Raw genomic sequence first — 23,084 nt, 5'->3', positions numbered from 1 at the left:
CCCAGAGATTTGAATGGTACATACTCTCCTGGGATTTTGGAAAGCCATTAATTTAATTTAATTTTTCACTTTTTAATGGATTTTGTAAGCCGCCCAGAGTCTTCTGGAGTGGGCAGCTATATTAAATGGAACAAATTAAATCAAATTAAATTTTCAGTGGTCACTGAAATAACATACTTTTTGAAGGATGGTTTTTGATTATTTTTTACGTAATTAAATGGATGTATCCTGTTCTGCAGAAATTATTCTTATGGGGTATTCTTATTCTAATAGGGTAGAGACACACAACATGCTTCATGGGGCTCCAAACCCATTTTAAAATTGTTATCAAACTAAATTTTAATGCAGCAGAAAGATATCATTATTAACTATTTTGGCAATAATCATATTAATTCAATATAAGTAATGCAATTATTTAAGGATAATGTTGATTTTGCCATAGTTCTGCCCATTTGTTGGAGAATGCCCTGGCCACAGTATTCACTTCCAAACACAACCCTCCTCCATACCTGTCCCCATCCTCCATCCCAAGACCCCATCAATACTGTGCATTCCTATAACAAGGGTTGCCCAGGGATGAGTCTCCTGAATCTGCAGAGTCTAATGTAATCTGGCTTGATAGGTTATAGGGAAAGAGAGAGCAGCTGTTCAAGAGATAATTGTTTCCCACCCATGTCCTCCTCTGTGCTTCATTTTGAGTCAGGGCTAGAAAACATAACAAGCAGCAGAAAACAATTAACTCCAAGGGTTGATTTTTCTTTCCTTACAGGGCTGTTAGCTTCTTTGTCTCTTACTCAGGCCACAGTACCTCCCAGAACTGACCTTATACTTCCTTATAAACTCTGCAGAAGAGTACATGAGAGTGTCAGTGGAAGTGATATCTCAGTGCATTCTTTGCAGCAGGAATCTCTTTCAAAAGCTATGGCTCACTATTATCCATAATCAAGTTGTACTCATTTTTCCAGCATCTAGGTTTCTAGAGCCCTATACATGGTGGAAAGAATTAAAATCCAGTGCTTAGATTGGTTGCTCTGAATTGAATGATTCACAGGAATGTAATTCTGAACCAGAATATCTACAAAGACAGCAGATTTAAAGATATTTACCATCCAGTAGAGAGTACCTTCAAGCCCTGATGGGATCAAGGGGACAAATTAACATGAGCAACACAAAATGCAACTGGCTGCATGGCTTGGCTGAGCTGTGCATAGGAAATGAGCACTTCAGAGGAAAACACATCTGCTAGTTTTGAACTAGGGAATTTCAAGAAGATTCATTTGCAAGAATCCAATAATAAAAAATACTTATATGTAGCATCTGTGACCTCAGTGACAGATTCTGATGCTCCAAATATCTCAAAATGTGGTATTTCCATAGGTGAACATGGGCCTACTACGTATGAAATGGAGGGAGATAGAACAGCTTTCAGGGGAATAGACCTAATTGAATTTTAAATCTGGATAATAAGTATGCTCTGAAGATGAACCCTTTCTTTGTAGGTGAATGTGCATTATTCCTCTCTTATGCATGTGTACACATTTATCTCAGTAGCAACAGGGCAATTACACACATAACATTTTCACTATGCAAATAATCACTGGTATTGAAGAGAACGATGGATGTACATTCCATCAAGATTCTTTTGCTGAATTGGTACCAAGCTGGTGTTCAATACTTGCTTGCTTGTTACATATAACAGCACACATCAACATGTATGATTTTCCTCTTCTTGCATTAGCACCTTCTAGGAATGGGGTCATCTATGCAGGATAGCAGGTTTCTGTTTTTGTTTTGGTAAGAAGATAAATGAGTCTTTCCAATGTTCTTGATTAATTTTTCTAACTTTACTGAATATTGTTTTAGCTTTCCTTACATATATTAATCACTCACCTTTCAGCCATGTTGAGAAACTTGAGTGGATAAATCTTATATTGAAATGTACTAAGTGTTTAATTTATATTCTCCAGAAGGTGTTCACTGGTCACTTCAAAATCCATGGCAAAATTACATCTTGTTAGAGAAATAAACAAGTGCTAGAGATTCACTATATATGGTTAACACCATTATATTACAATTACTGAAAACGTATGAGCACTGTTTAGAATACAAGAATAAATCACTGATTACAAAAATGGCAAATGAAATGATGGGCTATACGTTTCTAAAAGGAGTGCATGTATTACATGTACTCCTTTTAGAAACATATCTAGAAAATATCCTCCCGCCATATTGGAGCTTATTTAACTTAATATTGGTGCTACATAAGAATCAGGTTTGTAAACTATGTGGCCAAATAAGTCATAATTTCTTACCATAATATTTTGATGGATTCAACTTCTCCTTTTATCATTCTGTTGAAGCTGGCAAAGTAGCAATGTGTGGCATGCTGAAAGAGGGCCATTTTATTCAATTAACACCTTTTGTCCATTGAATGCTACATGGCCAAAGAGTTTCCTTTCCCCGATATAATATACAGACTCACAAGAAAGAAAAGCAGAGTTTTTGAGTTCTTCATAAACTTTCTCACATTGTCATATATGAATTTGGGCCAAGTGCTCCATGGCAAACTCCTTTAACTCAGTAACATTTCAGGATTTATTGCCAAGACAAGAAAGACTGGATGCTGTTCTTGTGATTTCCTGGTTGATTTTATGCTGTGCTGTTGAGGTGATTTTGACAAGACTATCATTCTCAGGAAGGTTTCCTATTGTCCAAAATAGTCTCCATCTCAAGACACTCTTTGGCAGTGTAGCATTCAATGGGTAAAAGGTGTTAATTGCATAAAATGCTGCACACTTGATAGAGGAAAGAGGTAAAACTGCTTCTGCTTCCCAAGATGATCCTTCCTCCCATTTGGAAGAATTCCAGGACTACAGCCACCTATATTAGGAAGAGAGAAGATTAATGTTCATCAGTGTAAGGTGAAATCCAAATTACATTGTGATGAGGACTGCTTCTAGGCCAACTGACCTCCATATGGAGTCCCCAAGTGAGTTCCAAAGTCCCAGATGTTAATAAAGGATAGTATAGGTTCAGAGAACAAAGTGTATGTGATCCCAAAGCATGTTTCTTGTCTAGTAATTACTGTTTATAGGACATCTAATACACATGGATTAGATAGATAATCTTTTTTGTTGTTGTTGCTAGAGATGTAAATAGTTTGCTTTGAATTATCATTTCTTCCTCCCAATAATGGAATTTAGATGGACTTTTATTTTTAATTTTATTTTCTATCCTGCCTTTATTATTTTTATAAATAACTCAAGGTGGCAAAAATACCTAATACTCCTTCCTCCTCCTATTTTCCCCTCACAACCCTGTGAGGTGAGTTGGGCTGAGAGAGAGTGACTGGCCCAAGGTCACCCAGCCGGCTTTCATGCCTAAGGCGGGACTAGAACTCCCAGTCTCCTGGTTTCTAGCCAGCACCTCATCCACTAGACTAAACTGGCTCTCTTTAGGTGGTCTTTTAATCCTAAATGATCCATTAGTTCAAAGAATGGCAAAAAATAATAGCAGTTTAAGCCATCAGGAGAAGAGAAATCAAGGAACAAGGAACATTACAACAAGAAATAAAGCCAGAAGAAATCTTCTTAGAGATATCTTTAAATCTTTGGATTTAAATGACAGCAAATGTCCTAGAGAGTTAATTCCAAAGAGTAGGAACCAGACAGGAGAAAGCTCTGAGATAGCCATTCTTATGAGAGAAAAAAACTAAGTTACCTTGACTGCGTGAACAGACTAGTGCACAGGAACATGAACTGTAATCAGGTTATTCAAATAACTACATATGCACACCCTGGAAAGTCAACACTAGCCATTTAAACTAGCAATGCTCCTGAACACCAAAGCTGGCACTTTTTCTGTATATTCCTGATTTCAAGGCTTGAATTTCAAATATTTTGTAAATAACAGAGACAAAAGTAAAACAATACCCCCAAACACTGCTTTGCTTTTACTGGAGGCCAACAATAACCTTTTGTAGTGAATGCACAATTCTCCATTCACTGAGGCAAGGTAGGACAAATTCTTCACTCCCTGACATTCAACCTGATAGCCAACATACAATCCCAGACTTGAACAGACAGGCTGAAGAATTCATAATGTCTGCAAAATACAAGGGTGGGGGAATAAAATTCTTCAGCCTTGCCCAACACATTCTCCTAGGCCCCATCCTTTATGGCAAAAAGCTTTTTTGTGAGACAAAGAGAAGAGAGAGAGCTAGGGAAATGTGACAGGAAGTGATCACCTGGGAAAGGACAAAACATATCTGAAAGAGGGAGAAAGTGAGATTGCTGGAAAGTTGTAAGCAAGATGGAGACTGGAAAAAGCCACATGGTCATGGTGAACTGGTTTCCTAGAGAAGCAGGTAACGAAACAATGCTCAGATGGGAGGAACCATGTTAGGAGTGCAGCTGAAATTCCTTGGGACTAGAGATCATGGATCTGATAGCTTCTTTTCTAACTAACACATTTTATTAAGAGATATAAGCTTTTGTGAGCTGCAGCTGATACCGTCTAATAAAATGTGTTAGAAAAAGAGCTGCCAGATTTCTGATTTTTTTTGTCACCATAGACTAACACAGCTAACCCCTGCACATTCAGGCTCAAATATAGACCACAAGTAACAAAATTATTATATTCGTTTCATGTGTTGGCCTGTATATATGCATATGCATTAACAGTGTTCTTAAACTAAAGCATGAAACTTACCTCTTTAATGTAAGTTAAATAATTTGAAATAATTTTTTAAATAAATCATGATCTCCCAGGGAACCCCTAGTGATCTCTCGTGGAACCCTAGGGTTCCATGGAACCCTGGTTGAGAAACCCTGCTCTAGACAGATAGAATTAATTTGTTGTACATTGAGAGCACAGCTAAGTGTTTTTGGGCTAAAGCTGAGAGAAAGCACCAAAGAGTGATCCAGAAATCTCTAGGGAGTTGACAGGAGTTAAGAGAAAGAGATAAGTTTTGATTGAAGGATGCAATCCAATAGCAACTAACTGGAAAAGTGATCTGGGGCAAATCTCTCACCTTAGAAGTAAAATTAAAATTCTAGGCCAGGATCTGTATTTGGATTACTTGTTTTAAAATATGCTAGTCTGCTGCATGGTCTCTGATATTTTAAATGTGTCTGCTAATTGTTTCAAGAACTTTGCCTCTGATTTTGGTATGAGAAATTTATTCTTTCTGTCCAAACATCATTCTTGTTTGTTTTCTCCTAAGTTCTTTGTGCCTCAGATCCTATCTGGATCTATGTCCAATCTCTCCATAGTGTTCTCTGTAAGCCTGTTGTTGGAGACACTGTTCATATTTTTGGCAGTGCTAAATGCCTTATTTTTTCTTACTGTGATTATTTGAGCATTTGGTTACCCAAAGTAAAATAAAGTTTTATATATTTTTTATTTTTAATAAAATGCATTCTTAAATTTTAAATCTTAAGATTCATGCATCTATTTTCATCTCTTCTAAAGAAGGAAGGACTGCTGTAATCTGTCTAGATGTTTCAAAGTTACTAGGGCCAGGAGGTGACACTACCAAGTTGGTTTTCCCTTTGCAGTATCCTTCTTCTCCTCCTCCTCCTCCTCCTAATCATCATCATCATCATCACCACCACCACCACCACCACCACCATCACCACCACCACCACCACCACCACCACCACCACCACCACCAGTACCATTATTGTTATTATTCCTAGTTTATGGGTGAGTAAGATGATCAGGCAGTGACAGCCCCATTTTTCATAAGCTGGTACTAAGGAGGAGGAAGAGCTTGGTCAAGGCAATTCCTTCCTCCAGGAAGATCGGTGGTAGCAGCAGGAAAGCCTTTTGTATTTCATAACACAGAAACCGCACTATGCACCATGGCAGGAAGGAAAAAGGGTTAGGAGGATTGAAGCCCGTTCCCCAGCCATCCTCTACACCCTTGTTGTAGAATCACATGGGGATATATGTTCTAATTTACATTTTCAATAGAAACTCCCATTTCTAATAGAGTATTATGATGCGGTATATGGGTTAAATATATTTAGCTCTGATACTAGAATAAGTATTTCTTTCCCAAGGATAGGAGAGTTTTGTACTCAAATTCAGCTGCATACAGTATTCCACTCAGTCCCATTAATCAAGGTAGCTGTGTCTTCCAACTTTTTTTTTTAATGAAGAGTAACTAGTTGTCCACTTGTGGCCAATAGCATAAAAATATCATTATATACCACAAGCTATAAAAGTATTTAAAAAGAAGAGCTTATCTCTTTTATTTGGCAGAAAACAGCAATGGGACTTCTAACATGGTATAAGGACAATTTGATAACCCTGAAAGCAAGCTGGAAGATGGGTATTGGACAAAGTTGACCTGGGGCATTTTCATTAAATAAAGAGCAAAGTCAAGATGCCAGTTTCAAACTAGTTCAAATATCTTGGCTAGTTCCTAACTAAAGGACCTTGGGAACTGCAATTCTGTATAGAGTGTAGTAGGAATCATTTAACAATGAACTTTATCACAAATCTAGAATTACCAAAATTCCTTGGAGGGAAAACATGACAGTTTAAAGAGGTTTCAAAACCAGTTAAATTTGCAGTGTAGTCATGCTGAGAATAATTTGGAAACAGTGGTGCTCCATCATTCTGTAAAGCATACAAGGAATTTTCAGATGAGTGAATAAAGAGAGCAATGATGCTGTCACTCACAGTTTCCTAACTCAGAGAGACCACATTCTATAGCCACCGCTTTTCTAACTCCCATAGATGCTACTCTTGACGTAGCTCCACAGATCAAATATAATTCACTTATTCAACTGAAACCAGAACTGTTTCTTTTGGGCTTGATGGACCAACAACTTGAGAAACAATATGGGACTTTGTTTTTGTATATGATAAGAGAAGCAAGACTTTTGTATGCACAAAGATGGAAAGATGCACAAATTCCCACAAGGGATGAATGGATGGTGAGATTAATGGAGTTGGCGCAAATGGCAAAATTGACAGCATTGATAAGAGAAAATACCGTGACTGGATTTGTTTCTATCTGAAAGCTGCTTTTGGACTATTTGCTGATAACAGAAACAAATGAAGTTTTAATGTTGGGTTTTGATGATTAAATTGTTTGTTTTTATAGAAATAATGTTAGCCAAGGTTTAACTAAGGGTAAAAGATTAAGTTAGTATAATAAGTGTTTATATCTGTGTTGGAGAAGGTCAGAAGTCACCTTCTTCTTATATTTTCTTGCTATTTCTGCACTTTCTTAGTTTGTCTTTTTTCTTTAACTCTGTATTCAAGCTTTTCTGTACTCTGTATTCTGTATTTTAATTTTCTTTTGAAATTCTAATAAAGTTCTCAATAAAAAATATTAGGCACTTATTTCAACTAAAAAAAAGTAAGAACAACTTTAAGCACAGCTATATTACTATACAGAAGCATCACAGTTAGTGATAACATCACTGCCTCTCCTTAATAAAGTTTTAATTTCAAACTTAAATTAAGTTTAAGGTTAAACAGATGCAGGCATGCACAGATACTGCAGAGCTGATAGTTGGTACACTTCAGACCCTTTTAGGTGATCTATGGAGTAAAATTTTCTAAACATCACATCAATTTTTTTTTCTTAAAATATTTGTTATGACAGGATTCCCTTTATATACAGTATGTAAAATAACATTAGTAAAATAATAATGAAGTTTAAAATCAGTATGAAATAAAATGATCAAACTGAAAATTAAATGATTGAAAAAGGACATTCACAGAAAGGGCCAAAATGCAAAAAGATGGAACACGTTGTATAATTCTTTCTCTTTCTGAGTGTGTGCAGCTTACCACAAAGACACCATTATTGGTGAGAAACCTATGGTAAAATAATGAATACAGCTGCTCTAGTATTCTACCATTTGCTATAATTGTTTTTAGGGAGAAGCGGGAGAGAGGAAATCTTTTCTTTTAAAGCCCATACCTCACTGCTTTTTCCAGAATGCTGGCCTTGTGGTTTAAAGAAAACAGTATAATAGCATTGTTGTTCTATGAAGGATATGCTTCAGGTACTTCCATTCTGTATTTTCAAAAGCATGTGTATGAGAATCAGTGGCCTTCCTCCCTCCCTTGCAGGCTTTAATTAGAGAACAGAAGATAGTGCTTCATTCTCATTCAGATGGACGGGTTCTTCACAAGGACAAGGTTGCCTGGAGGAGATATGTGCTTGTGCTTTTCACATGGCTCTTCGAAAGGATTTCTAGGATGTTTTTTCTTAACTACATACAGTAAAGCCTAAATTTATTCCCTGCCTATTGGTCCTAACATTTCAGCAGCTTTTTCATTCTCACCCCCCCAAAAAATAAAATAAAATATAACAAAGCCACAGTACAATACAAACAATTATTTTTTAGTGAGTAAGTAATTCTGACTGTTCATTGTATATCCTTTTCAGGCAAAGCCAAAGCAGGGAGAATAAAGAATGTTTTAGCAATGAGCTGAAAAATGTTTTTATCTGATGATCAGGATCAAGGCAGTCCATTATTAAATTAAAAAATACCTAAACCACTGAACATATACAGTTCATGAATATTATAGTATGGTTGAAGACCCTGATTCCTTCTCCCAATTTTTGGAATATTAAAATATTCTATGAATCTCAGTGTAGGCAGATTATAATGTATGTAGAAGCAGAGCACAGTAATGTGGTCCAAAGATGACATCACTTCAACACCTTATTTACTTGCTATATCAAACATACCAACTCCTCTGGCTATAAACTCCAGATCCTGAAAGCACATAATCCATTACTGAGGATATAATTTATGAAATACACAAAACAACTTTAAATATGAATATTCCTTGTAATTCTCAATCTGAAATTACTGCTTGTGCTGAGATTTGCTGTTGGAAAGATGAAACATAAATCTCCATTCAGGTCAAATATATATTTGGCAACACTTTCAACATTATTTTATCAGTACTGCTTTTTTTTCCCTACTTTATTTCTCAAGGAACATTTTGGTCTTGCTTATGTTATAAATGCTAATGTTAGAAATGAAGCCAATTAGAGAGCGACACATCAGGGCTATGGGACGCTTTCAACTTCTATAGATTATTGACTTCCAATGTCAAGTGTGGGTAGAAGTTTATCTGCTAGAGTTAAGAAGGATTATCACTTCTTTTCAACATTTAAAAAATTAAATAAAAGAATCAAGGCATTGATATTTCCTTTTATTCTTCACATCAAAGACAGAAGGAAACTAAAAAAAAAATGTTAAATGCTCCAAAAGGGAAACATATACACAGATGCAGGCATGCACAGATACACAGAAAACTAATCCATAAATTGTGTTATAATTAGCTTTTATCCAAGTAATTCCCTTTGCATTTTAAAAACTGGCTGCAGACACAAAGACAAGAGATAAAGAATTAACTCCTCCAAATCTAAAATAAAAAACCAGAAAGGTTTTTCTTGATGTGTAAAATTTATAGATTAACATAATTAATGATTGTGCAATTTAAAATAGCTACCTTAGAGGTATTAATGTAGAAATGTATTTATCATCAAAGATAGAATTTACCATACTTGCTGCAGGATCATAAACCATAGAATAGGTCTCCAAGGCTTTTTACACCATCTATCACATAACTAGAAATTATCCCAGTGACATACTCAGATCGTAAACCAATTTTAATAAAAACCACTCTTTAAATGGAGGATGAATGACAGGTTGTTACTCCAATATAAAGGAGATCTAATTAACAAACAAACAAACAACTTGAGGAATGTCAGAAACAACCATATGGGACACAAGTAAATCTTATGTGAAATATTTGTGAGTTTGCAACAATTCAGAATAAAGTATATGACAGAAATCACAATTGGAAGAAAAAAAAAATAGAACAAATCCACAAAACCACTCCAAAACAACAGGTACTGAGAGAATTGAATAAATGACAATTAGTCATATTAGAAATTGAAGAATTCCAAAAGAAGATAAAATACTTCAAACAAATATTTTGACAATGCAAAGAAACCAGGAAAATTTTTGGTGTATCAAATTGGAAAAGAGAAGGAAAGAAGAATAGCAGAAATAAAGAAAGGAAACAAATGATTATATATGAGATAAGAAATCACAGCAGAACTTGCAGAATTCTTCAAGAAATTATATTCTAAGCACAATATTGACAAAGAAGGTTTGAACACATATATTGGTGGCACAGTTCAAAGAATTTAATGAACACCATATGCAAACATTAAGCAAGCAAGAGAATAAAGAAGCAATCAAAAAAAATTGATAAGGCACCAGGCCCAGATGGGCTGACAGCCTCATACTATAAAAAGGTTAGGGGAAGAACTGTTGGAACCATTAGTAAGGAAAATAAATGAAATTAAAGAGACCAAAGACATGGGAAGATGTGAATATAACTCTGATTTACAAAGAAAGAAATGATCCAGAGAAACCTCAGTCATGTAAAGACCAATTTCTTTACTGAATGTTGACTATAAGCTATTTTAGGTTATATTCCCCAGAGGAAAATGAGGGACAACAGTAGATTTATAATAAATGTAAAAATACACCAACAATAAGAAAAAGAAGACAGCAGTAATATTTTTAGATGCAGAAAAAAGCTTTTGACAACTTGGAGTGGCCTTTCTTATCAGCAGTTTGAGACAAAATGAATCCCAGGGGAAGAATTTAACACTTGGATGGAGAGTACATATCAATGGCAAATAGCAAAGGTCACAGAAAATGAAACACTCTTCACCAGTTTTTCGATAATTAAGGCAAGGATGCCCACTTTCCCCTTAATTATTTGTAATTGCTTTAGACATTCTGATGGACAAAATTTGGAAGGACAAATAAATATTTGGGATGAAAATTCAGATAGCTGAATACAAATTGAAATACTATGCAGATCATGGAGTACTAATCATTATGCCAGCAAAAAGTGCTACAAGACTGTTTATGAAAACAGCCAAAGACTTTGGTGAATTCTCCAGATACAAAATAAATGAAAAGAAAACAAAGATAATAACAAGATAATACCCCCCAAAGAATAAGAAGTTGTGAAAAAAAGAGTCTGGTTGTGAAATACCAAAAAACACATGAGATATTTGGGATTTTATCTGACAGATGCAACAAAGACATATTTCAAAACAATTATAATAAATTAAGGAAAGAAATTTTAACAAGGTCTTGAAAGGTGGAAAAACCTAAAACTTTCTTGGCTAGGACTTATTATGATAGTAAAAATGAACATAGCCCCTAAGATGGACCAAGACGCACCAACCAAGATGCACTAATTCCAATCTTATACAAAGCCTTGCAGAATTGACAAAGAATTGTCAACAGATTTATATGGAGTGGGAAAAAAACAAGAGTAAGATTAAACTTTTGCAAGATTCAAAAACATTATGCAAGCTGTCTATCATGGATAACAGAATGGATAAAATCCCCAAATAGTAGAATATCAATCATAGAAGGAGCTAGCTTACCCAATCGACTTCATAGATGCTTATGGTATAAGAAGACAAAAGAAGGAAAAAAATGAAAGGACATATTAAAAGACAAAGCTTGATAAATATGGAATCTTGTAAAAATAAGAATAAGTCCAGCAATTTCACCATTAGCTTTACTGTCAAATGTGTATTACTTACTATTGTAAGAAAGATGTAATCACATATGCTAGCCTGGTACATCCAGACTCAGGAAACAGACTAAAGACACAGCAAGAATTGCTCAATGAAGGCTGGAATTTACATTGGTTGATGTATTTACAAATTGCTGGAAGAATAAACAGTGTTCTTAAGAAAGAAGGAGGCACCTCAAAAAAGGTGACAGAATTTGAAATACTTATACAAAACCAAGGCCATATATTAGGACTTTCCATATATATATATATATATATATGATACAGAGATGGAACAAATAAAAAATTGTATGATAAAATAGATTCAAAGCTTCAAAGAAATAATTACTGTACAACAATGGGAAAAGTTATGGAAAAAAAATCAATAAAATTTACTCCAGGTTATAATTCAAGGGAAAATGAGTACAAAATGTTTTACAGATGGTGTATAACTCCATTAATAATCACCAAGATATACAAATCATATAACAATAAATGTTGGAAATGCCATAATAAAGAAGGAACATTTTATCATTTGTGGTGGTTATGTAAGAAACCCCCTCAAAATACTGGAAAGAAATATGTCAAAATATTCACAAATCCTAAAAATAAAACCTGAACTGAAACCACAAATATTTTTATTAGGTATAATCCCAGAAAACATTACTGGAAAATATCACAATTTACTAAGATATATGATGACAGCTGCAAGAACAAATTTGGCACAACATTGGAAAATTAAAATCTTGCCAGTGATATCAGCTTGGGAGACCAGAATTGAAGAATATGCAGCAATGGCAAAATTGACAGTATATATCCATAATAGAAGTCTAAGTAAATTTAAGTAGGAATGGCTCCCTTACATACTACACATCACACAGCAGGGCAAATTTAGACATTTGGAATATTGTTTCTAGGAAAAAAAGTTATGAGACCTATCAAAAATAATAGATGAAAGGACTTAAAGAGATACTAGCAATAATCTTTAATGTTCAGTGTAAAGTATAAATGTCTAGGCTGTGGTCAGCAGTTAGGGAAACAAATGGAAGGTATTAAGGAAGTTAATTCCTAGTTAAAAAATTATGTAGGAATAGTCTGGCAAGATTTATTCTGAACAAATCCATTCTGACTTCTGATATCTAGGGCATTATTTTCAAGTTCCTTCAGATGCACCTCTTTATAATTAGCTCTATAATCTTCTTGACTGGTCTGTATTTCCTTGGGACTCCCATTTCCCTTATTTTTGAAGGTATGGACATTTATTTTTATTTATCATATTTTTATCACCGCCCATCTCCCCCACATGGGGGACCCTGGGCGGTTCACAGTAAAAACAATTTAGAATTCAATAAAATTATAAATAATACTAATATTTCAATAAATAGAAAATACAATATAAAATACAATAAAATCCAAATAAGGGCAGATCAATTCAACCCATAAGGGATAAGGCTGGTCCCTGCAGGGCTAGGGAACTAACCAGCCCCAGGAATGGCTCTTCTTCTCCCCACTCTAAGCTTGGTGAAAAAAACAGGTTTTCAGCTGTTTTCTGAAGTCCAGAAGAGAGGGGACTAACCGTATTTCCAGGGGAAGTGTCCTAACAGCCAGGAACCACGCTGAGACAAGGAACTGGTCTCTAATGTTTTATTGCTTGTACATAACAGGAATCCTAACAAACTGAAGAAGCGTGGGAAAAACCCAGACATATAAACCCCAAAGGTTAAGGCGGTCCTGATCTGTGTCTCTTTGAATGGCTGCCCAATTCCTCAGTGCTACGCATGCGCTTGACAGTCTGGATGGGAGCCCCCTGCTCGCCATCCTTACTCATGACAGGAAGGATGTTCCAAAGGGCAGGAGCTACTGCAGAGAAGGTTCGCCTCCTGGACCCCGCCAGATGGAATTATCTTGCAGACAGGGTCCATAGCATGCACTCTCTGCATGACTGGGTGGGACGGGTTGATGTGACAGGGGTGAGACAGTCCTTAGGTAACCTGGACTGATGCCATGTAGGGCTTTAAAGGTGATAACCAACACCTTGAATTGGACCCAGAAGCAAACTGGCACCCAATGCAGCTTGCGGAGCAGCGGTGTTATATGTGCTGACCTTGAGGCACCTAAAATCATCCGCATAGCTGCATTTTGGACCAGCTGTAGCTTCTGGATACTCTTCAAGGGTAGCCCCATTTGTTCTTTACTGGAAAACTTCAGCAGTTCTCCAGGCTTTCTCTGTTGTAACATATAAAGATTTGGATAGACCATGAGCTGGTTTCTTCATTGCCTTAGATTGGAATTCACCTGGCCCAAAAGATGGAAACTTATTCAAAGTTAAAAAGATATTCCCCACCCGTGTTTTTATCAAGCTCCAGCTTGAATCCTGCCCTTCATCCTGCTCTTCCTAACTTCATGGTGGAACCTGTACTTTTTTGATTGAATATATAACAGGCCTTACATACTCACTGAAACCAGATGCAGATATTGAATAAGACAGCAAATATGCAGGAGATGGAAATGAAATTTGAGCACATTCTTTTCCATATTAAATGTCACCATATTATTTTCAGCATTTTTGAAAATTATGCATATGGCACTAAATCAGTCCCAAGCAATTGCATATTCTCATCTTCTATTTGATAGTTGGCTTAACAGCATACTAAGGACTTGACTTACTATGCTAGCCTGTAGTCACATCCAGGAAGAAAGGTGCAAGCAAGCCTGCCTACTGGAGATGTTGGTGCCATGAAAGAATAAACGGTTGTCATGACTATTAGTAAAGAGAAAATTAGATACACCGCATTCAGTATAAAGGAGAAGGAATCAGTTCTCATGCCATACTATTTCTCTCCAGTTATTGCTGCTGCTTGTCCATACTGTTTACAGGAGTTTTCCATCCATAATGATATCATTACAGATAATGGTAAAGTAATAATGACCTCTGATGACAGTATGTGTTATTGTCATTTTTTTTCTTGTTTAATGTTTTATGCATTATTGAGTTCTTGTTGAATTAGTGTACAATTTGTTTGTTTGTTTTATTCAATTTCTATAGCCGGACATCTCAGACAAATGACTTTCAGCATTCAGAACTGGCTGCAAATCTAACTTTATTAGGGTATTTTAATTTGGTAATTAGAAATTAATTGTTGGTTAAGTACTGTATATTTATAATCAGGGTATAGAGAACAGTGGAGAAGAAGGATGATAGCCAAAGTCATATAGCTGATGGCAATAACTGGGAATGAGTCTCATAATATTTCCCTTCTAAGCAGTTGCTTCTTTTCTTGGTGGAATAAAAGAATATTTGATAAGAAATTCAGTTTCTATTTTTTTAAGGCTACCTTTTAATAGTTCTGACAGATAAAATATCATCCAGAATGCTGATCAGGATTAATTGGTAATATATTTACCCACTGCGTTCCCAGATAATTTCTGAGCACTTTGTAAGGCTGCTCCAGAAAAGAGAGAGCAGTAGCTATCTTTCCATTAAGCCTGAGAAATCATTTCCTAGATGCTCTGTTGGATTCTGGTTTGAACAACAGATTTCCATAGAAAGAACTTTTCTCCTACACAGCAACCCACTGATTTCATTCTCCAAGGGTTTTTTCTCTTTTTTTCCTCCCTTATGTTTTCCCTGTTTTATGTCAACACTCCAATCTCATTAAGCCACCAAATGAACAGCAGTCAGAGCAGGAAAAAGCTATGAGGTTTCGCCAAGAGCAATAACTCCTTCCTTTGCAACAAAACACTGTGAGAAATAGAACTATCTCTAACACAGTAGTTCTTTCTGTCTAGCACAAATATTTGAGTCAAGCAAAAACCTGATTATATCACAGATTGAATGCCAGGTTGATTCACTTTCACACTATCACTTTATTGTCATATTCTTCTGGATTGTACTAATATCTGAATGGACAAGTTATATCTTATTTGGTCTTTTGCTATGGTGTTCCAGTTTGGAAGGTGATCTTTCCACAATCCATCTCTCTATCTTGTCGGAGATCAACCAAGTGGGCATGTGTAAGCCCATGACCGCATCATTTTTTGCATCTACCTATTGTCAGGTAAACATACGATGAGTCCTGCCCATTTATATTTCTGTTTTAATGCTACTGTTATGAAGCTTTGAAGTTAGTTTGTTGCAGAACTTCAGAACTGCAGAGGTAATTGATACAAAACAACAAGTGGGTTTCTAATGAATTAATAGTATTATCTTTCAACAATAAAATCAAAGACCAATCACAGCATATGCCTTGCTTTCCATGATTTTTCCTTCCCTGATTCCTTCCTTTTGCATGATTCCACTTCTTAGGGGAAAAAAAAGTAAAATATAATTCAAAATATATTGTACTTTTCCCAACAGTTAACAGTCCTACTTCACCCTCAACCACTTCCTACAACCCAGCAGCTCCAGTTCTCTCTGGTTATAACCAAGGCATGTTCCTGAAGCAGTTATAATTGATATGCTCACTCCTATTTAATTACATTTATCCTCCTGAGTTTGGCAGAGTCTGATTGGCAGACAGAAACCATCTGTTAGTTTATGAAGTAGAGTTAGAAAATGGGAAGCATAAAGCTTAGCCTCCTAATACAGAGTAGAACACAGGGCAGAGTTTCTGATTATTCTTCTTTGTATGGATGTGAGTGACTTTCTCTAAAGATTTCATTTATTAGCAGGATCTATACCAAAAACTAATTAGGAGAAGCCATAGCTAAAGAAGACTGCAGTAGCACCAACAAATGCATTGTGCTCCTCAGCATTTTTTTCATTAACTATGATACAATAGCTCCTTCATGTTGCTTTCTCAGGGATTCATCCTCTACACATGGAGATGCATTGATGTAAGAAGCAGGGCTATAAGATCCCCTAGCTTCCCAGTGTCAAGGGCAACTATCTCAAGAACATACTGTATATCTCCATGCTTATACAATGGGAGATGGATCTTGTACTTTGGGATATCAGCTTCCATCAAATCCTTCAGATATTTTTTGGCTGTCCATGTAGATGTCAAGGGGAACGGCTTGATAATACATATAATTCATATCAAACTCTTTTAGGGAAGTACAAAGATATAAATGTTATGACGGAATCTGGAGGGTGAGTCATCATAGGGGAAGACGCCCCAGGTGTTTATTACCTGTGGTGTGTTCCGACTCTCCAGGCTTAAACCTAGGCCCTGGACAGCAGTCTCATGGGGGCCTTGGCCTCTGGCTGCTGCTTCTTAACACCAGGTCAGTCAACAACAAGGCCCCCCTCATATGTGACTTGATCATGGAAGAAGGGGCAGACCTGGTGTGTATTACTGAAGCCTGGCTGGGCCCTGAAGGAGGAGTAGCTTTGTCAGAGATGTGCCTGGTCAGGTTTCAGGTGTGGCACCAGCTGAGATGCTGGGGCAGGGGAGGAAGAGTGGCAGTTGTCATCAGAGAGTCTCTAGTGGCCTTCAGGGGCCCTGCTCCACAAGTAGCTGGTTGTGAGACCCTGATCTTCAAGTTGGGTACCCAAGAGCAGTTGGGAGTGTTGCTGCTGTACCAGCCTCCATGCTGCATGGCAACCTCCCTGCCTGAGCTCCTGGAGGCCTTATCAGGGTTGGCGGTGGAGTTCCCCAGGCTTATGGTGCTGGGGGACTTCAATCTGCCATCCCTGGGGCATGCCTCGGGAGGTAGCTCGGGAGTTCATGGCCACCATGGCGGCCATGGGCCTGACTCAGATTATTCAGGACCCAACTTGAGACAGTGGCCTCACACCAGACTTAGTTTTCTTGTCGGAGCAGTGGCAATGTGATCTGAGGGGAGAGTTACATCTTTCTCCTTTGTCATGGTCAGACCATACCCTGGTGGCCCTGAGTTTCTCTTATGCCACTCCCCTCCGCAGGGAGGCAGGACCTGTTTGATCGGTCTGCCCCTGGTGACTAATGGACCCAATGGGGTTTCAGAGGGAGCTGGAGGTTATACCCGAGGACTTGCTGCATGGTCCAGCAGAGGCTGTGGCTGCCACTTGGAATAGGGAAGTGGCTGGGGCCTTGGACAGGATTGTGCCTGTATGGCCTCTCTTATCCCATCGAACCCAATACTCCCTGTGGTTCATGGAAGAGCTGAGAGTTCTGAAGAGGATTAAGAAATGCCTAGAGCACTGCTGGAGAAAGACGAAGACTGAACCCGACCGGACACAAGCTAAAGCTGCAATTAAGGCCTACCTTGTGGCGGTAAGAGTGGCGAAACATCAGTACTTCTCCACTCTTATTGCATCCGCAGAATGCCACCCAGCGGCCCTGTTTAGGATCACCCGATCCCTGTTGGGGAAAGGGGGTCCGGAAAATCATCTACAGGGCCATGCTGAGGAGTTTTTGGAGCATCTGCAGGATAAAATCACTTGTATTCGTGCTAAGCTGGACTCTAAGCGTGAAACAGGGTCTCAGGAGATGCCTGGGAAAAGTGCTTACCCAGTTATCTGGGAACAGTTTGATCCTGTTGGGCATGAGGAAGTGAACAAGATCCTCTGGACTGTAAATGCCACCACTTGTCAATTATATCCATATCCCTCCTGGCTAGTAAAAGCAGCCCAGGTGGTGACGTATGGTTGGGCTCAGTTGATGGTAAATACATCCTTGCGGGAAGCGATGTTTTCAGTGGCCCTTAAGGAGGCGCTGGTGCACCCCTTCCTCAAGAAACCATCACTGGACCCTACTGTACTGGATAATTTTTGTCCAGTCTCCCACCTTCCCTTTATGGGGAAGGTGGTTGAGAAAGTGGTGGCATTGCAACTCCAGAGGATCTTGGATGAAGCGGATTATCTGGACCCCTTTCAGTCAGGTTTCAGCCCCGGATATGGAACACAAACAGCATTGGTCGCATTTATGGATGATCTCTGGTGGGAGTGGGATGGAGGCAGTGCATCCATCCTGACTCTCCTTGACCTCTCAGTGGCTTTCGATATCATTGACCATGGTATCCTTTTGGGTTGGCTCAGGGAGCTGGGGGTGGGCAGCGTAGTTTTGCACTGGTTCACCTCCTTCATCCAGGGCCAATCCCAGTCGGTGTTAATAGGGTAGGAGAAATCGGGCTCACGGCCCCTCCTTTGTGGGGTGCCACAGGGTTCAGTACTCTCTCCTCTCCTTTTTAATATCTACATGAAACCACTGGATGAGATCATCTGTCTCCACGGGATGAGGTATCATCAATATGCTGATGATACTCAGCTATACATTTCCATCCTGGGAGAGGTGAGTGATGCTGTGGCTGCCCTTTCCAGGTGCCTGGGGGCTGCTGGGGGCTGGATGGGGAACAACAGGCTTCAGCTGAACCCTGGTAAGATGGAATGGCTGTGGGTTAATGGCCCCTCTGTTCCCAGGAATTTGCCATCTTTAGTTCTGGATGGGGTTGCACTGCCCCAGACAGACCCGGTGTGTAACTTGGGGGTCCTCGTGGACTCACAACTCCTGCTCAAAGAGCAGATGGCAGTCATGGCCAGAAGGGCCTTTGTGCAACTTCATGTTGTGCACCAGTTACCCCCCTTTCTGGAGCGAGAGGCCCTTCAAACGGTCACTCATGCCCTGGTCATCTCCCATATAGACCACTGTAATGCATTCTACATGGAGCTACCTTTGAAGAGTATCCAGAAGCTACAGCTGGTCCAAAATGTGGCTGCGTGGATGATTTTAGGTGCTTCAAGATCAGCAGTAGCTCCCACCCTTTGGAACATCCTTCCCCTGGAAATGTGGTTAGCCCTCTCTCTTCTGGACTTCAGAATACAGCTGAAAACCTGGTTTTGTCACCATGCTTGGAGTGGGGAGAGGAAGAGCCATTCCTGGGGCTGGTTAGTTCCCTAACCCTGCAGGGACCAGCCTTATCCCTTATGGGCTGAATTTGATCTGCCCTTATTTGGATTTTATTGTATTTTATATTGTATTTTCTATTTATTGAAATATTAGTATTATTTATAATTTTATTGAATTCTAAATTGTTTTTACTGTGAACCGCCCAGGGTCCCCCATGTGGGGGAGATGGGCGGTGATAAAAATATGATTGATAAATAAATAAATAAATAAATAAATAAATAAATAAATAAATGGGATAAATAGCATTGAGCCATTATGGAAATCCATCATGTCTATGTAGTAATTAAGAAAAACAAAATTGACCTGAAAAGTGTCAGTATGCAATGGTCCTTGGTATAGTTGTATTTTGCTTTGCTCTTATCAGATATAATTAATACTATACGTGAATCTCCCACAGCAATACAATAAATTCTGGCCAAAGTAGGATTTTAAATCATCCTTGGTTCTAAATGGCTTAAATGCCAGTTTTATCACATTTATCTTTTTAACTGAGGGATTTTTTTGTTCTTTTCACAGGCTTAATTAGCACTTTGCAGTGCAAATTAAAAACACTATCAGCTTATTCTAACAATCTCTTTAGAGATAAACATTAACTACATGTTAATCTAGTTCTAAAATGACTGAGTTTTCTAACTCAGGACAAGAATAGCTATTGTGCTATGTCAATGCCTCTTGCACGTTGATAAAGCATGACCTCTGTTAATAAAGATAACTAAATACCAAATTAATACTTTCATATCAGAAGATAAAGGAAAACAGAAACCTCAGATACAACTATCTCCTAACTGCTTGATATTAAGCTTAAAGCAAACGCTTGGTAAGATTATCCAAAAACATGAAGTTTAGCATATATCTACATACTGATGATCTCTCAGCCCAAATTCTGGATGGCTAGCTTTGGGGAACAAGGATGACTCTTGAGGCATTAGGAAGGTCAGTGATCACAAGGTGGTCCCAAAGTTCCTCAATACCTCTTTCTGGACCCTACCCTCCTGATAAGATTTGGAGTCACCATAAAATAGTGTTTCCATTTCTCATCCTTGAAAGATGAGAAATTAGTTCATCATTCCTTCACTTCATCCCATAGCTTACTTTTTAAAGTGATCAAACATATATTAATCTTTCAGCTCACTCTTCTCTATTCACCAGTCTTAAATCATTATTGTTTATCTATTGCAGTCAGATCCATATGCCAATCTAAAGCCTGTCCTCCCCTTCATCTTCTTCCTTTTAATTAAAAAAGAAAGAAAAACAAACTGCTCTTTTCTCACTTTTCTCAGCTACTGATGCATTTCCCAATTGTCCTTCAAGTATATTTTAATTAACATGCGATTTGCTCCCAGCTTGTTATCTTGGCCTCCAGCATTCACTACACATTGTTGTCAGCAAATATAGTTTTGCTACTTGTCAATGTCCTTCTCTTCATAAAATCCAAAGGAGTCTTATGCTCAGTATTCTAGGACTTCCCAATATCTTTACTGTTGTTGCATGCTAGTTTCATTGATACCTGGTCATCCAGGGACAACTTTTTAAATGATTTCCTTATTTAACTGTTCCTCAGATGATATATATATATATATAATTTCATCACCACCCATCTCACTCAAAGAGTGACTCTGCATGGTTTACAATAAAATACAGGTTAAAACACAATAAAAACACTATTCTTAAATATGTGTGTGTGTATATATATATATATATAGATATATAGATATATAGATAGATATAGATGATACAGATACAGATACAGATACAGATACAGATACAGATATAGATAGATAGAGATAGAGATAGAGTTGAAAGAGTCAAAGGCAGAGTTATTGCATTTGGACTGACAAAACCACAGGACACAAGGACTATCTTGTGGACCAGTACAGTATTTCTTTTTATTTGTAACATTGCCATTGTAAGATAGAAAAACGTCTGTTTCTCTGAGAGTTTGGTTTTTACAGCCAGACTCTATGTAAGCAACATGTGGCTACAGCATATCAATAAACAGATCTTCAGTTTCTTCCTCTCACTGCTCTCTTGGCATCTGCCAGTGGCATCTGTAGGATCTTGACTATTTTCATCAGAATGACAAAAGCAATGTCATGACATTACATTGTAAGTTCCTGCCCTTTGGAGAGTCTGTGCGACATTATTAAAAGGCTTGCTTCATGGCAGTGTGACACTGCTTTTATCAGTCTGGCCCTCCCTTGTCCCCCTTGTGCTGGTGTTTACTATAAAAACATAAAAGCATTTTATTATTTTAATTGGTTGGCCATCTAATAATTAACTAATTTCCTTCCTGCCAAGTAATTGCTGTTCTGAAATCAGCATGCTTAACTTCAGCTAAATCTAAATCTGCATAGCTATTCTTGAATTCCCCTTAGAGTAAATCAAGAGGTTCAGAGAAAACTTAGGTGGCAACTTTTCTTGGCTACCAGAATGTTGATCTTTAAATCCTCTTCTCCCTCAAAAATTCTTAGCAGGGCAGATTGATCTCTTGAAGAACGGTCCTCTTTCATCTTGGTGATTTCCCTTCATTCAGGAACTTTCTTCAATGCTTTACAGCCCACCAGTGGTTCTTCCATAGCTAAAACCACCTAAATCCTTCTTGACTTGCCACCCATCATTTTCTTTATATCTGCAACTCCAGCAACAGCTCCTTCCCTGTCAGTTCCTTAGATCATTTTAATTTCCTCTCTACCCATCATGAAAGATTTTCTTTATGTATGAAAAAAAAGTTTCATTCTCAGGTATGTTCTTACCTTATCACCCTCAGACACAGCTTGTGTGTCTTGGAAGATCACATGACAGGAAGGTACCTGTTCCAATCTGTCATTCAGAGAAAAAGGGAGAGAATAGCATCTTAAATTTGGTGCCCTCCAGATATGTTGTGACTACAACTTCTACTGTGTATTGAAACTGTAACTCCTGAAATGTAGATTGCCTGTGAATTTGGGAAGTTGTGGTCCCAATAAATTTGGGGAGTACCAAACTTGGGAATATTTCATTGGAGCTTGCACTGGACTTGATATCTGTATTTGTACAATTAATCATATATATATAAAAGTGCTACCTTCTCTTTTATAATGATGTTGCACATGTTTTAAAAATTTGGAAAAAAAAACACCTCAGGTTACTACTCTTTTCAAACAAGAGGAATAGATAGGAAATAGCTCTGGATACCTTAGTTCATTCTTTTCATGATCTACTACTCATCCATCATTCTGGCATCCAGAACTATTCCTTGAGCCAACTTGACTAACAGCTTACATATGTTGTGTAATCCTCATTTAACAAATGCTTGCTCAGCGACCATTTGAAGTTAAGATGGTGCTAAACAAGGAAACTTACAGCCGGTCCTCAAAGGTGCAGCCATTGCAGCATCCCCACACTCACATGGTTGTGATTCAGGCACTTGGCAACCAGCTCACAATGAAGATGGTTGCAGCAAACCATGGTCATGTGATCACCATTTGTGACTTTCACTGCCGGCTTCGGACAAGCAAAGTCAACGGGAAAGCCAGCAGGAGGTCGCAAATGGTGATCCCGTGATGTTGCACCTAAGAACCACACGGGATTTGCCTAACAACCACAACTGGAACTGCTGGCACTGCCATCGTAGTTCAGTGTGGTCACGTGATGTTGTGCTGTATAACTGTGTTGCTT

The sequence above is a fragment of the Candoia aspera genome, chromosome 6 (genome assembly GCF_035149785.1).
Source record: "Candoia aspera isolate rCanAsp1 chromosome 6, rCanAsp1.hap2, whole genome shotgun sequence".
Taxonomy (NCBI): domain Eukaryota; kingdom Metazoa; phylum Chordata; class Lepidosauria; order Squamata; family Boidae; genus Candoia; species Candoia aspera.
This window is presented reverse-complemented; position numbering follows the sequence as displayed.